The following is a 16080-nucleotide window of genomic DNA, read 5'->3' on the forward strand; positions in this document are numbered from 1 at the left end:
AGTCACTTGAAGTCTCTTCTTGGTTAGCTAATGATTAATCAAGATTTCCTTCATTTCTTTGAGCCAGTAAGTTTTCCACTCTTTGCTGAGGGCACTGTGTGTGTGTGTGTGTGTGTGTGTCTACTTCAATGCTCAAGCAGTTTATAAGTCTACTTTAGCCTTCTCTTCCTTCTTCTCAAGGGCTTCAAGATCAGCCAGAAGTGAACTACTGGTACCCGCAGGTATCTCAACGGCATGCACACATCCCTGTGTATGTGTTGGGTCTTCTAGATCCTCAGGAATATGTCAGAGTATTCAAGAGCTCCCTATTAACATCTTGTTCTTCAGATGTCCCTTTAACAATTTTTCAGAGCTCTTGTTTGCTCCCTAACGGTACTGCAGGCTTAGGCTACTACAACGTTAAACAATTGAAGCTGATTTTTTTTTTTTACCAGTGCCCTAGTATCTCACTTTTCCTTCAAAGTCAGCTTTGAGTCAGGTGAAAGAATGACTTAGGACAAAGAATGGAACTGCATCATGGAGCTGTAAGATAAGATACATAATGACATTGCTCTGAGTATGAGGCTTTTTGAGGATTTCCAAGCTTATTTGTCTCCTCTGATGTAAGGGTGGTAGTTGCAAGGCTGATGGTTTTCATGGCTACTGTGGTTCTGAGGCTGCTGTTTTCCCAAGGTAATGCAGATCTGGGGAAAGGGATATGGAAGTAGGCCAAAATTCCACATACCCCAGTATTTTTAATGAAGTTCAAAATGTTTTTCTTCAAAAAAAAAAAAATGCTGTTCAAAATATTGTAAGCCTTTGGTTATTTTCCAAAATTGACTGTGATGATATTTATGTTGATTTAATGAAAGAATGGATATACAGAGGCCTTGCCTCTGCTATTCTGGACATCATGCCTTATCACGTAATTTATTTTTTGCACAGTAATCTCTAGGATAAAATTTATTACTTTTACAAGTAAATACCCTAAGTCTTCTAATGATTAAATGGTTTACCATGGGTTATACAGTTGATGCACAAAGCCATTACTGTTTATCAATACCTAATACTGCACCAATTTAATAATTGTGCTAATGAACCCTTAAAAATTTGAATATATCCCCAGATTATTTCTACCCAACCTCACCTCCATGCTTCCATCAAGTATCTCAAAGGAAAAATACAGACAGCATCAGGATAATGCTAACACACAGTTTTGTGTTGATTTGGTTGTATGCCTGCCTTCTGAGTAAAGCCTCTAGTCACTAAGTCAATGTCATGCAAATCCTTTAATTATCTGTATCTTAGGTGTACGTCTGTCATATTCTAGACATCCACACATCTGTGGGGAAAAGAAAGATCAGACTGTTACTGTCTATGTAGAAAGAAGTAGACATAAGAAACCCCATTTTGTTCTGTACTAAGAGAAATTCTTCTGCCTTGAGATGCTGTTAATCTGTAACCCTAGCCCCAACCCTGTGCTTGCAGAGACATATGCTATGTTGACTCAAGGTTTAATGGATTTAGGGCTGTGCAGGATGTGCTTTGTTTAAAAAGTGCTTGAAAGTCGTATGCTTGGTAAAAGTCATCGACATTCTCTATCTCGAGTACCCAGGGACACAATACACTGCGGAAGGCCACACAGTCCTCTGCCTAGGAAAGCCAGGTATTATCCAAGGTTTCTCCCCATGTGATAGCCTGAGATATGGCCTCGTGGGAAGAGAAAGACCTGACCGTCCCCCAGCCCGACACCCGTTAAGGGTCTGTGTGAGGAGGATTAGTGAAAGAGGACGGCCTCTTTGCAGCTGAGATAAGAGGAAGGCATCTGTCTCCTGCACATCCCTGGGAATGGAATGTCTCGGTGTAAAACCCGATTGTATGTTCTTTTTACTGAGATAGGAGAAAACCGCCTTAGGGCTGGAGGTGAGACATGCTGGTGGCAATACTGCTCTTTAATGCACTGAGATGTTTGTGTATGTGCACATCAAAGCACAGCACCTTTCCTTAAACTTATTTATGACACAGAGACCTTTGCTCACACGTTTTCCTGCTGACCCTCTCCCCACTATTACCCTATAGTCCTGCCACATCCCCCTCTCCGAGATGGTAGAGATAGTGATCAATAAATACTGAGGGAACTCAGAGACCAGTGCTGGCGCGGGTCCTCCGTATGCTTAGCGTTGGTCCCCTGGGCCCACTGTTCTTTCTCTATACTTTGTCTCTGTGTCTTATTTCTCTTCGCAGTCTCTCATCCCACCTGACGAGAAACACCCACAGGTGTGGAGAGGCTGGCCCCCTTCACAAATCCTTGCTTTATTAAGTCAATAACCAGATTCTTTGAAGAAGACACTGTTGTGAACAGGACCATCAGTAATATTGGATTTTTTTTTTCACCATTTAAGACCAGAAACTTGGTGCTCAGGGACCTCGAAGCATCAAGATCAGGGGGCTAAGGGAGGGACAGCATGCTGCCTGAAAGGTGGTAGTATGTTGCAGCCAGAGGCTTGATTGGAAAAGAACAGCATTATAAATGAGCAGGACAAAATTGAAGAAGTAAAACAAAATGAAAGTACTTCCTAGAAGCAGCATGATTTGAATGGCTTTTGCCTCTGGGGAGAATCTGTAGGAGTTGCTGAGGGTGTGAATATGCCTCACTCTCCAGTGGTGTCTATGTAGGAGGAATACCATGTAGATACTAGCTCCAACCATGAGTCCCATGAACACAACATCTGGGAAAGTCAACAGAAATGTGTATTTTGTGTAATCTCAGCACTTTGGAAGGCCGAGACAGGCAGAACACGAGGTCAAGAGATCAAGACCATCCTGGCCAACATGGTGAAACCCCACCTCTCTAAAAATACAAAAATTAGCTGGGTGTGGTGGCACATGCCTGTAGTCCCAGCTATTCAAGAAGCTGAGGCAGGAGAACTGCTTGAACCTGGGAGCCGGAGGCTGCAGTGAACCAAGATCATGCCACTGCACTCCAGCCTGGCAACAGAGTGAGACTCCATCTCCAAAAAAAAAAAAAAAAAGAAGAAGAAAAGAGAATAAATATGTATTTTGTAGTAGATGTTTCAGGATTTTTAGAAGACCATAGACCACAATTTCGTATCTTGACAGAATTGGGGATATGCTGAAGGGCCTCCACATGTATAAGAACAAAGATTTTTATTAGTAGGTTGGTGAACCAATACAGAAAACAGGAGAAACCAATGTTCTTCAAAGCTGTCTTTGAACTTCATCCATCCACCAGCTCTCAGGTGGGTGACTGCCGGACAACTGCTCAAGTGGCAAGTGACCGTAGCTTTCAGGCTGCTCATCAGAAATACATAGATACATATATATCTGCACACACACACACGAGATACATATATACCTGTACACACACACACACACACACAGGCACACACACTGAACTCTAAGAACCTATTGTCTCATATGCTGCTTTTAAATCTTCCTAAAATTATTATTTTTAAATATTTTATAGAGATGGAGTCTTGCTGTGTTGCCCAGGCTGGTCTCAAACTCCGGGGCTCAAGGGACCCTCCGACCTTGGCCTCCCAAAGTGCTGGGATTACAGGTGCAGGCCATTGTGTCTGGCCTGCTTTTAGTCTTTGAGCTTTACAGAGCCCTGAAGGCCTATCGTTGAATTCCCTTACTCTCACCAGATAGGCTTCCACTGCACAGGAAAGGCTCCCACCTAGCTAACTCCCCAATCAGGTGAACAAGCTGCACCCAACATGGTCCTCAATCAATATTCAGCCCATGGAATTATACAAAGCAATTGCATTCTTCCACGGAAACCATGGGCACATTACCCTCTCCATTACTATAAAGCCTACTTCCCATAATCTAAGTGCCTGTTCACTCTATTCCTGAGTGCAATACCTATATGCAATGACCATCCCTCTCAGGCTGTGAGTATCTGTGACTAATAAACTGCTGTCAATTTCAACTAGCCAGTGTCAGGTGTTGTGTTCAGCCATGCCATACCATTTAGGGTAGGGGATCCCTCCCTCACCCACCAGGGTGAATAGGACGTTGTCAGAATATATGACACACACAAACACACACAGAAAAATGTTGCAATGGTCAAATCCAGATTTGTGTTTACTTTGGTATTCCTTAAATATCTTTATGTCTGAAGATTTTCATAATAAAATGGTGAAGAAAAGGTTTCTTGACAACTGTCAAACAAAGTGGAGAAGGGGCAAAAATCTGGAGAAAAAAATAAGCAAGATTTTGCTGGTACATTTTTACAGAATTCCTTGCAAAACAATAGGTTTCACTGATAACCAAAATAGGTCAGTTATTTTACATGGAGGTAATAAAAACCTTGATTTTTAATAACTAGAATACTCGCTAGAAGTTTTATAGAAGATTCAATCAAGTAAGTCTCATTTTGTTAAAAAAAAAAAGTCCATATTTGAAGTGCCAGAGTTCATGCAATATTTTTCTTCTTAAATATATTTTTCTTCATATACAAATCAAATATTAACCATTGCAGAGTGTACAATTCAGTGAAGTTTAGTACATTTACAATATTATGCAACCACCATCTCTAACTAGTTCAAAAACATTTTCATCATTCTAAAAGAAAACCCCATACATACTACACAGATGGTTTCCATTCTCCCTTCCCCTCTAGTGCCCAGTAACCACTAATTTGCTTTATTTCTCTATGGATTTACCTATTCAGAGGATTTGATATAAATGAAAGTATAAAATGTGGAATTTGCCTTTGGCTTCTTTCACTTAGTATAATGTTTTTGGGGCTCATTCATGCAACATGTCATCAGTACTTCATTCATTTGTATAGCTGAATATTCATTTATGTATTCATGTGTACAGGCATGTAGCATATTTCATTTATTCATCCTTCAATAACCATTTGAGATTTTTCAACCAAATGCTATTTTGGCTATTGTGAACAGTGCTATAAACATTCATGGACAAATATTTGGTTGAGTACCTGTTTTCAATTCTCATGGGTATTTGACTTAGGAATGGAATTCCTGGGTTATATGGTAATTCTGGATTTAACTTTTTGAGGAACCACCAAAGCAATGGCATATTATCATAACAAATCAAAAGTTTCTGTGTGACCCACACAAACTTGAAATATACAGCCATAAACTCACCTCATATAACCTCACACTTTTTTCTTCCATTACTCTTATGTGTTGCTGGATTTTAAAAATTTTAGGTAAATCTTTTATAATCTTTGGATGTTTCAGAGTCATAAGGCTTTAGAAAAATGTAAACTTTTACTTGTGATGGATCATCACAGTTGGCAAAAATACTACAAATGACAGTAAAAATAAGGAATTCACACTTAAGTGGCATAATCCTTTAAACTCCTTAATAATGAGTCAAATTATGTATTACAAGACATTTTGATTCGTAAGAAAAAAACATTTTATTTGCACTACATTGTATTATTCAACATTTTGTCTTATGTTGAGAATTTCTTTAACCCTGAAAATGGTTTCTTCATGTAATTCCAAATAAACAACAAAGTTTATAAAGATATAAAGTCCATGTTACATAGTACAGTCCACAACATAACTCCTAAAATCCTTTGTCACTATTTGACTAATCCTTATTATATTCTTATTTTTCATATATTAAAAAGGAATATTTGACAATGAAATGTCTAATATTTATAGAATATTTTCTGGAATCCTTTCTATAATAACGCAAAACCATTGTAAGATTATATATACAGGCAAGTGTAATTACTCAAATCTAAACTGCCATCACACATTTAAAAAGCCCTGACAATTACTACGACATTCCAGATCACAAGATGCTTCACAATTGAAGACATGGTAGGGGCCGGGCGCGGTGGCTCACGCCTGTAATCCCAGCACTTTGGGAGGCCGAGGCCGGCGGATCACGAGGTCAGGAGATCGAGACCATCCTGGCTAACATGGTGAAACCCCGTCTCTACTAAAAATACAAAAAACTAGCCGGGCGTGTGGTGGGCGCCTGTAATCCCAGCTGCTCAGGAGGCTGAGGTGGGAGAATGGCATGAACCCAGGAAGCGGAGCTTGCAGTGAGCCGAGATCGCGCCACTGCACTGCAGCCTGGGCGACAGAGCAAGACTCCGTCTCAAAAAAAAAAAAAAAAAAAAAAAAAAGACATGGTAGGATGTGAAGAATTGAATCCATGAAATAAAAAATAACTTATCACTGATGCTTTTACCACTTTCACTGCGTTCATAAAATCTCTGTATGGAGCAAATTCTGCCCCTATATTTAAAAACTTATGATGCTTAATGCTATCTAATCCTCCACAGAAACTATTTCCTGTGACTATAACCATAGCTTTTAGGTAAATGTATGAATCTGCTGAAGCAGAATAGATATGGCTCCATTAGGATTTTATACCTGCATTGAACCTAAATATTATTGCCTTCTTTGAGAATAGGATCTCTCTGATAAGTGAGTTAGGGGGAAATTCAGGAGCTCTGAATTTTAAATAAGAGTTTTAGACAATCACTGCAATTCTTTCCTGCTATGCAATGGGTTTTGTGGCCGATGGCCAAGTTTAACTCTATCCAATTTTCCCTTCTGATTTAAGTACCTGATGTATACGTCACTTTCAAAAGCTTTCCACATTCCGTTTCAGAATGACCTATCTACTACATGGGTTTGCTGATATAATTAGTGACCTTTGGTATCTACATGAAGGTTTTACCACATTTACTGCATTAATAGGGGTTTCCTCTTGTATGAGTTTGCTACAATAAGGAAGATAAACATTAACTGGGAAGACTTTATCACAATCACATTCACTGTATCTATGAGATTTCTCTCTTAAACAAGATATTCAAAGAGTTTTGACTTTCTGGAGAAGGTTCTCATTATAAAAACGTTCATGAGATTTTAATTTTTACCTGCAATGAGGTGTGATTCTTCTTAGCTTTCCCGCATTCACTCGATCTGTAGGGTCCTTCTCCTGAATGAATACCCTAATGTGTAACAAATATAATTTGAAAATGACTTATCATTTTCATTACATCCACAGGTGCTGCCTACTAAATGCAAAGCCTCTCATCTTCTAATAAGCTCCTTTGACAATAACTGCACTCATAATGACTCTCTCCCCCGCCCTTTTTTTTTTTTTTTTTTTTGAGACAGAGTCTCACTCTGTCACCCAGGCTGGAGTGCACTGGTGCAATCTCAGCTCACTGCAACCTCCACCTCCTAAGTTCAAGAGATTCTCCTGCCTCAGCCTCCCGAGTAGTTAGGATTACAGGTGTGCACCACCACACCTGGCTAATTTTTTTTTGTATTTTTAGTGGGGACAGGGTTTCATCATGTTGGCCAGGCTGGTCTCGAACTCCCAACCTCAAGTGATCCGCCTGCCTCAGCCTCCCAAATTGCTGAGATTACAGGCATGAGCCACTGCGCCTGGCCAATCATTCTTCTTGATGAGATCTCTATGGTAAATGAGAGAGATCTTCAAAAAAGAAGGCTTAAAATATTCATTGCATCTGTAAGGTTTCTCTCCCACAAGAGTTCCAAAAGGGCCCATTACAATCATAGTATTTATGGAACTTCTATTATGTCTGAGCTGATGTGACTAATCAAAAAAGCTTTCTCATATTCCAAGTCACTGCATGAAGGACTTTCTTCCTTTATGCTGGGTCTTCTGATGATTAATAAGAGCCGATTTCTGAGTGAAGCTTTTTGACATTCACTGCATCTATAGGGCCTCTTTCCTGTGTGAGTTCTCTGGTGACCAATGAGAGTTGACAAAGTAGCGAATGCTGTCTTACAATCACAGCATTTATGTGGTTTCTCTCCTATATGAATTCTCTGATGTACAGTGAGACAGGATTTAACTATGATGGCTTTATCACACACGCTACATATGGAGAGTTTCTCACCTGTATAGGTTCTCTGTTATATAATGAGAGTTAACTTACAGGACAAAACCTTCCCACATTCACTGCATCCATAAGATTTCATTCTTGAATGGCAAGTTTTATGATGCTTAGTGAGACCTGTCTTTTGGGTGAAAGCTTGTTGACTTTCATTGCGTTGATAGGGTCTCTCTCCTGTGTGAACTGGCTGATGATTCATGAGATATACCTTACTGGAGAAGGCCCTATCACAGTCTGAGCATTCATATTATTTATTTCTTGTATGAGTTCTCTGATATACAATGATATTTCCCTTTAATGTGAAGGCTTTATCACATACATTGCATTTGAAGGGTTTCTCACCTGTATGGGTTCTCTGATGTATAACAAAGTTTTTTGGGGGAGGATAAAACCTTCCCACATTCACTGCATTCATGGGATTTCCTTACTGCATGATGAGTTTTCTTATGATTGTTGAGATCCAACTTCCAGATGACAGCTTCTTGACATTCACTGCATCTATAGGGTCTTTCTCCTGTGTGAATTCACTGATGCTTCATAAGCTGAGCCTTTTTCAAGAAGGCTTTCTCATAATCCAAGCAAGCATATGGTTTCTGTCCTGTGTGAGTTCTCTGATGCATAGTTAGCTGTGTTCTAACAATGAAGGCTTTATGACAGACTTTGCACCTGAAAGGTCTCTCTCCTGAATGAGTTCTGAGATGCAAAATGAGGTTTGACTTCCAAGGAAAAGCTTTCCCACATTTACTGCATCCCTAGAATTTTCCTTTTCTATGAAAAACTTTCTGATGATAACTGAGCTCAGATCTGGTCTTCAAAGCTGTTTGACATTGAACACATTAATAGGGTATCTCTCCTGTGTGGATTCACTGATGAATCATGAGTAAAGCCTTTTTTGAGATGGCTTTCTCACAATCTGAGCAAGCATATGGTTTCTCTCCTGTGTGAGCTCTCTGATATACAGTGAGATGTGTCCTAACCACGAAGCCTTTATCACATACTTTGCAAATGAATGGTCTCTCTCCTGAATGATTTCTTTGATGTAAAATGAGTTTTGACTTCCAAGGGAAAACTTCTCCACATTTACTGCATGTACAGACTTTCCCTTCTCTATGATGAGTTTTCTGATGATACACAAGACCTGAATTTGCAATGAAGGCTTTATGACATTGATTACATCAGTAGGGTCTCACTCCTGTTTGAGTTTGCTGATGAGCAATGAGCTTTAACTCACTAGGAAGGGCTCTCCTAAAATCATGATATTCCTGGGATTTCTTTCCCGCATGAGTTCTCTCAGGTGTAGTCATGAGTAGTTTACAAGTATTTACTGCACATTCATTGCATCCATATGATTTCTTTCCAAAGGAATTGGTTATAATTAGCAAGCTCTGACTTCCGGATGTTATGAAAGCTAGTGTATGCGCAACAGAGTAAGTGAGATAACAAGAAGAGGTCCAGAAAAGGGCTTCTTTTCCCATTTACTATAAAAAATATTAGTAAGGGCCGGGCGCGGTGGCTCAAGCCTGTAATCCCAGCACTTTGGGAGGCCGAGACGGGTGGATCACGAGGTCAGGAGATCGAGACCATCCTGGCTAACATGGTGAAACCCTGGCTCTACTAAAAATTACAAAACACTAGCCGGGCGAGGTGGCGGGCGCCTGTAGTCCCAGTTACTCGGGAGGCTGAGGCAGGAGAATGGCGTGAACCCGGGAGGCGGAGCTTGCAGTGAGCTGAGATCCGGCCACTGCACTCCAGCCTGGGTGACAGAGCGAGACTCCGTCTCAAAAAAAAAAAAAAAAATATGAGTAAGATGGTTAAATTTGGTAAGCTCTGTAGTTTAGACAATAATACTGTATCAATGTCAATATTTTGATCTTGATCACAGTATTCTGATTATACAAAAGAATGCCCTTCTTTCTATGAAATACACACTTGAGTTATAGGGTAAAGAGTTCAGAAAAACCATACCTGTGTGTGGTGTGTGTGTATAGATAAAATAAAGCAAATTGGTAAAATATCATATTTTGAGAAACTTGCAAAAAGAATGTGCAAGAAATTTGTATATTATTTTGGAACTTCTCATTAAGTCTAGACCATTTTCAAAAGCAGAAAAGAAAAAATACATAAAGATACTCATAAAAAACATACATAGGGACACTAAGTATAATAGCCTGAATGTAAAACAGATAAACAGTGTAATATTCACCCAATGCCATTCTGCACAGAACTCTGATTCTTGATCTAGATGCTGGTTGCACAGTGTGCTGACTAGAAAGTTACCTAGCTGTAGAATTACATTATATGTATGTTATACCAAAACATTTTTCTTTTTTTTTTTTTGTTTTTTTGAGACGGAGTCTGGCTCTGTCGCCCGGGCTGGAGTGCAGTGGCCGGATCTCAGCTCACTGCAAGCTCCGCCCCCCGGGTTTACGCCATTTTCCTGCCTCAGCCTCCCGAGTAGCTGGGACTACAGGCGCCCGCCGCCTCGCCCGGCTAGTTTTTTGTATTTTTTAGTAGAGACGGGGTTTCACCGTGTTCGCCAGGATGGTCTCGATCTCCTGACCTCGTGATCCGCCCGTCTCGGCCTCCCAAAGTGCTGGGATTACAGGCTTGAGCCACCGCGCCCGGCCAACATTTTTCATTAATAAGTAAACAAAAACATCTAGGCAGAAATCATGGCATGCTCCCTTGTAGGAGGATCCTGAAAAGAATTTGGATCTTGTGCTAACAGTAACAGGATGCCATTCCCAATGATAGTGGGAGCAGGATGACATGTCCTGATTTCCAATTTAAAAGCAACATCCTGTGTGTATGTTTTTCAGTAACTAACACTGACCATGTCTTAAATATTACAGCATAAATATTTTTAGGCTTGTGCCCTGTGAATGAGTATAGATTTGCTATATCATACATTTTTAGACCACAATTTAGATATTTCCATCTTCCAACTAAGATTTACCTTCTTATATGAAGCTTTAATTACCTTCCACGCTTTTGTCAAAACCTGAAGTCTTTAAGAACCAAGATGTTTCTGATGTTTATCTTAATGTTTAGGGATTTTGGAGGTGAGGAGCTAGAAACATTGACTCCTGCCCCTGACTCCCATATTCATTTTTATAAATAGAAATAGTAAAATAAATTCCTTAAGGGTATTATGTGGAGAATAGAAACAAGAGTAAAGGACTGAGAGTCTATTAGAGAAAACTATCATAATTTTGGCAAGAGATAATGGACATCGAAGCTTGAGTGAAAATAACTGTTAGAGAAAGGAGTAGAGGACCTTGGGATATAAGGAGAAAGACCAAACTTGCTAAATGGACTGCATTTGTGGGATGAGTGAAATGGTGAAGCAAGGATGACTTGAAGTTTGAGTCAGCTATTAGATCTCCAAGAAATTCCCAGGCAAATGTAGGAGGATAAGGAAATATCTAGCCTGTAGAGAGAAATCTGAGAGTCATCAGCATATAAATAGTATTGTTAAGTCCATGAAATCGAAGAGATCACACTGGGAACAAAGAAAGGAAACTACCAACGATGAACTACCCTTATGCTGTCTGACTCTGAAGGCTTTAGGAGAAGGAGATGCCCAGAGAATGGAAAAAGTCCATCCATCAGGTTCAAACAATGAGTACCAAGAAAAGAGGCCAACTTAAGTCTTAGGAACCAACATCTGTCGGAAGCAAGATAGAATGAAGTCTTCTCAGCTCTTCACATAAAGCTAAGCGCAGTCATCCTGTTTCACTGATTCATTCTTCTTTAATTCTAAATGCAACAGTCAATGAACTTTCCCACAGATTTCTTTTTTCTTTTTTTTCTTTTCTTTTTTTGAGACGGAGTTTCGCTCTTGTCACCCAGGCTGGAGTGCAATGGCGCAATCTTGGCTCACTGCAACCTTCACCTCCCAGGTTCAAGCAATTCTCCAGCCTCAGTCTCTGGAGTAGCTGGGATTACAGGGCACTCGCCACCATGCCCAGCTAATTTTTGTATTTTTAGTAGAGACAGGGTTTCGCCATGTTGGCCAGGTTGGTCTCGAACTTCTGACCTCAGGTGATCCACCCACCTTGGCCTCCTAAAGTGCTGGGATTACATGTGTGAGCCACCAAGACCGGCCTTCCCAAAGACTTCTAACACCATATTTACAGGAACACCACTGTGGTGAGCACTCCCACCTTCTACGTTGCTTTGATACATTCTCATATGACTCACTGAGGTCTCTAGGAAATACAAAAATCAGGCCAAATACCCTTACCCCAGGAAAAAAGGTAGTGCTGTGATGATGTGGCAATTGTGAGAACCTGAGTCAATATAAAGAGGAAAAAAGGCACATTTTCTTTGAAACACCAAACAAGAGAGCCTCATCAACGAGCTAGGTATCTGTAGTCACCTTCCAAGTCTTAGCCCTGTTAAACACATTTGGAAGGGGTCCACCCCTCATGACCAGTTACTTTACTTTCCAGGTCTCCCATCTTGTTGGTTCTCACTCACCTGAAATGCACTGACCTCGCATTTTACCCTCTATTCTCCATGACTCTTCTCCATGTTTGAAATTAAATATCACTGGCTGGGTGCGGTGGCTCATGCCTGTAATCCCAGCACTTTGGGAGGCTGAGGCGGGCAGATCATGAGGTCAGGAGATCAGGACCATCCTGGCCAACACGGTGAAACCCCAGCTCTACTAAAAATACAAAAATTAGCTGGGTGTGGTGGCACACGCCTGTAATCCCAGCTCCTCAGGAAGCTGACGCAGGAGAATTGCTTAAACCCGGGAGGCAGAGACTGCAGTGAGCCAGGATGGTGCCACTGCACTCCAGCCTGGTGACAGAGCAAGACTCCATCTCAAAACACAAAACAAAAAAAAAGAAAAAAAATTAAAGATATCTGGTTTGGTAGCTTGAGAGCCTGTTTATGGGAAATGACAGACTTGAACACTTATAATTGGGCTTGATGGGAGGTGTCTATGAACAGCACAGAAATGTTTCTGGAACTGACACACTTCCAGCTCGGCAGATTCAACATCTACTATGGCAGAGGCTGCAGTGAGCCGAGATTGCACCATTGCACTCCAACCTGGGTGACAGAGCAAGACGCTGTCTCAAAAAAAAATTAAAAGTAAAAAAAAAAAAAAAAAAGTAAAATAAATAAATAAGAGAACAACCCCCAGCTGACAGCCAGCAAAGAAACAAATCTCAGAATTAGTCTGCCAACACCCTGAATAAGCTTGAAAATTGATTCCTCCCAGAGTCTTCCAGTAAGAGCCCTGTTGGCCCACACCTTGACTTCAGTCTTTGAAATCCAGATCAAAGAAACCAAGCAAGCCAATCCAGACTTCTGACCTAAAGAACTGGGAGATAACAAATTTGTGTTGTTTCAAGCTGCTAAATGTTTGTGAGAATCTGTTTTGGCATCAACAGAAAATTAATACATTATTGACACCAGAAACATCAGAAACAGACCAGTTGTGGTGGCTCATGCCTACAATTCCAGGACTTTGGGAGGCTGAGGTGGGCAAATCATTTGAGGTCGAGTTTGAGACCAACCTGGCCAACATGGTGAAATCCCATCTCTACCAAAAATACAAAAATTAGCCAGGCGTGGTGGCACACCTTAATCCCAGCTATTCAGGAGGCTGGGGCAAGATAATCACTCAAACCCAAGAGGCAGAGGTTGCAGTGAGCCAAGACCGTGCCACTGAATTCCAACCTGAGCGACAGAGTAAGACTCTGTCTCAAAAAAACAAAACAAACAAAACCAGAAACTTAAGTACATCATACATTCTTACATATTTATTCACCTGTATTCAAACTTAAGGCACTCTGTATGAAGCTACATTTCCTCACTCTATCTTTGCCTGAACCTTGATTTGATGGTTTCTAAAATTTTTAAATTAGAAATGTATTTCCATTTAATAGTTATTTGTCTGAAGCCTCGCAAAGCCATTGGAAAGAAAGGCAAAAGTAAGAAACAAAACCTCACCAGGGCTTTTATGGTTTTCTTCGGTTCTTAGGAAAAGGCTATCATTTCTAAGGTATGATCTAGCTGTTGTCTTTTCTGATTCTGAACATCTGACAAAAGATCTCTTATCAAGAGTAAAGGAGACATTTCAGAGAGAGGCCCAGCTTTTAGAATTGTGACAATTACTCAATTTCCCTCCCTTAATGAAGGACAACTTTTTAAAAATACAAAGCTGGCCAGGTGTGGTGGCTCACACCTGTAATCCCAGCACTATGGGAGGCTGAGGTGGGCGGATCACAAGGTCAGGAGTTTGACACCAGACTGGCCAACATGGTGAAACCCCATCTCTATTAAAATACAAAAAAAAAAAAAATCAGCCAGGTGTGGTGGTGGGCACCTGTAATCCCAGCTATTCAGGACACTGAGGCAGGAGAATCACTTGAAACTGGAAGGCAGAGGTTGCGGTGAGCCACGATCATGCCACTGCACTCCAGCCTGGACAAAAGAGCAAAACTCCGTCTCAAAAAAACGAAAAACAAAAACAAAAACCAACAAAAAAAACAAAGCTAGGGTTGGAAAAAGCCTTCAGAGGGCAGACTAATCAGCACCAATGAGGAATTTCCAGTTCTCTACCCCCACCCCTAAATACAGATACAGAGCAAGGCAATGAGAACCTGGACTGTCTTCTCCCTTGCATGGGATCACAGTCATGCAAGTTCTGGTGGGAGAGCTGACACTGAACTTCTACTCTGAGGTCTGACAGGTTCTAGAATCTACAGACCCAAGTTCTAAACTGGGAATCAAGACAAAGTGGATGGAATCTATAAATCTGTGCACCAGGAGTTGTAAGTTTTTAAGTGTGTCAAATTTCTTTATACATAAATCATCTTCCCACTTGTAACAAAAGTTCTATTTAAAAGTTGCTGACTTAGTCCTCAAAGCACTGCACTGTAGACACTGTTCTAGAAGCTTTCTGTTAACAGTGATGCATTTAATAGGCCAGTTCTGGACACCCCATAAGACACACAGACACCTACACACCTAAAAAAGTTTCATCTGGCGTGTAAAAGGAGAAAGTCAGCAGAGTAAGGTTAAGTAAGACCCATGCCCTGAGTGCCCTCCCCAGCCTCCAACATGGGATCCATCTGGCCCATGATGGCAGGAAGAACAAGGGCAAACATGTCCCACACAACAACGGGATTCTGTAGGGCTGCTTCCCACCTCAGCCACACAGCAGGGCAGACTCACCATGAACTGACTGGGTCTGACCCACCAAAGTCTGTCCCGGCCAAAGCAGAACTGCCAGATGAGCTCAGACTTAATATGCCCAAGGCCAATTCCCTCATAATGCTGCCCCAGCAAGCACTGGCTAAGGTTCTGACTGTTACCCTCTTCAACTGCCTTGAAACCCAGATAGAATTCACTCATGTGGAGAAAAATGGCCAAAGGCAGATGTGTGACAGAAACCCCTACAGGGGCTAAACAGTCAGGACACACCAGCCGCTACCTAGAGTAACAGTTGTTAGGCCTCCTAACTATACTTCCCAGAAACCTCAACAGCCCAGCACAGGTGTCTCAGGCACTGCCCATGGCCAAACTACACTTCCTAGGAAGCTCAGCAGCCCTGCTCAGAAGCCTCAGTTCCCAGAAAAGGCAAACAGGGGCAAAACACTGGGTAGACTACACTCCACAAATTCAGCTGAGCTTGCTTCTGCCTCCCAGGGAACCTGCTTTCGACTGCTGGCAACTGCTTCCTTCTGGTGCCTCCCTGGGACGATGAACATCCTAGGGGCATTGGCTCCTGTGCCTACACTGAGCTTCATCTGCCTCTTGTTCAGGTGGGGGGAACCCATCAGTAAATTATAATTTTTACAATCCACTTGATTCATATGGGACATTTATAGCAGCTGTTTCTAACATCCTTTTCTGCTATCAGTGTGTCACTTCTGGGTCTCTACTGACTTTTCTTCATGGTATGGGGTTATACTTTCCTGCTTCTTTGCACACCTGGGTAAGTTTTGATTGGATGCCAGACATGGCCAATTACTGACTGATAGACTGCTTTCTATTTCTTTATTAGTCTCTGTCTGGAAAACTGCTAAATTACTTGCAAAGTTCGGCCTTTTCGTGGATTGCATGTATGCTTTCTAAGGAGGGTTCCAGTCAGCCTTTACTGTGCAGCGAATCTGAGCCACCCACAGAGGCAATACTTCTTACTTAAGGTCCACTGTGATTCTCCAAATGTTAAGAGGCGTTTC

At 41.3% G+C, this 16080-nt stretch overlaps 1 protein-coding gene across 1 annotated transcript in view; it reads right to left on the reverse strand.

The window, feature by feature from the left end:
• Positions 1-517: 517 nt before the first annotated feature.
• The window catches only part of ZNF577 (zinc finger protein 577), a 34081-nt gene continuing 18518 nt past the window's right edge, over positions 518-16080 (reverse strand). The window contains exons 7-8 of the transcript XR_003116933.1: positions 6881-6955; positions 518-683 (exon numbers count right to left, since the gene is read on the reverse strand). The gene's annotated coding sequence lies outside the window, so the exon portion shown is untranslated. The remainder of the gene's footprint in view (positions 684-6880; positions 6956-16080) is intronic.

Source organism: Theropithecus gelada, chromosome 19 (assembly GCF_003255815.1).
Source record: "Theropithecus gelada isolate Dixy chromosome 19, Tgel_1.0, whole genome shotgun sequence".
Classification (NCBI taxonomy): Eukaryota; Metazoa; Chordata; class Mammalia; order Primates; family Cercopithecidae; genus Theropithecus; species Theropithecus gelada.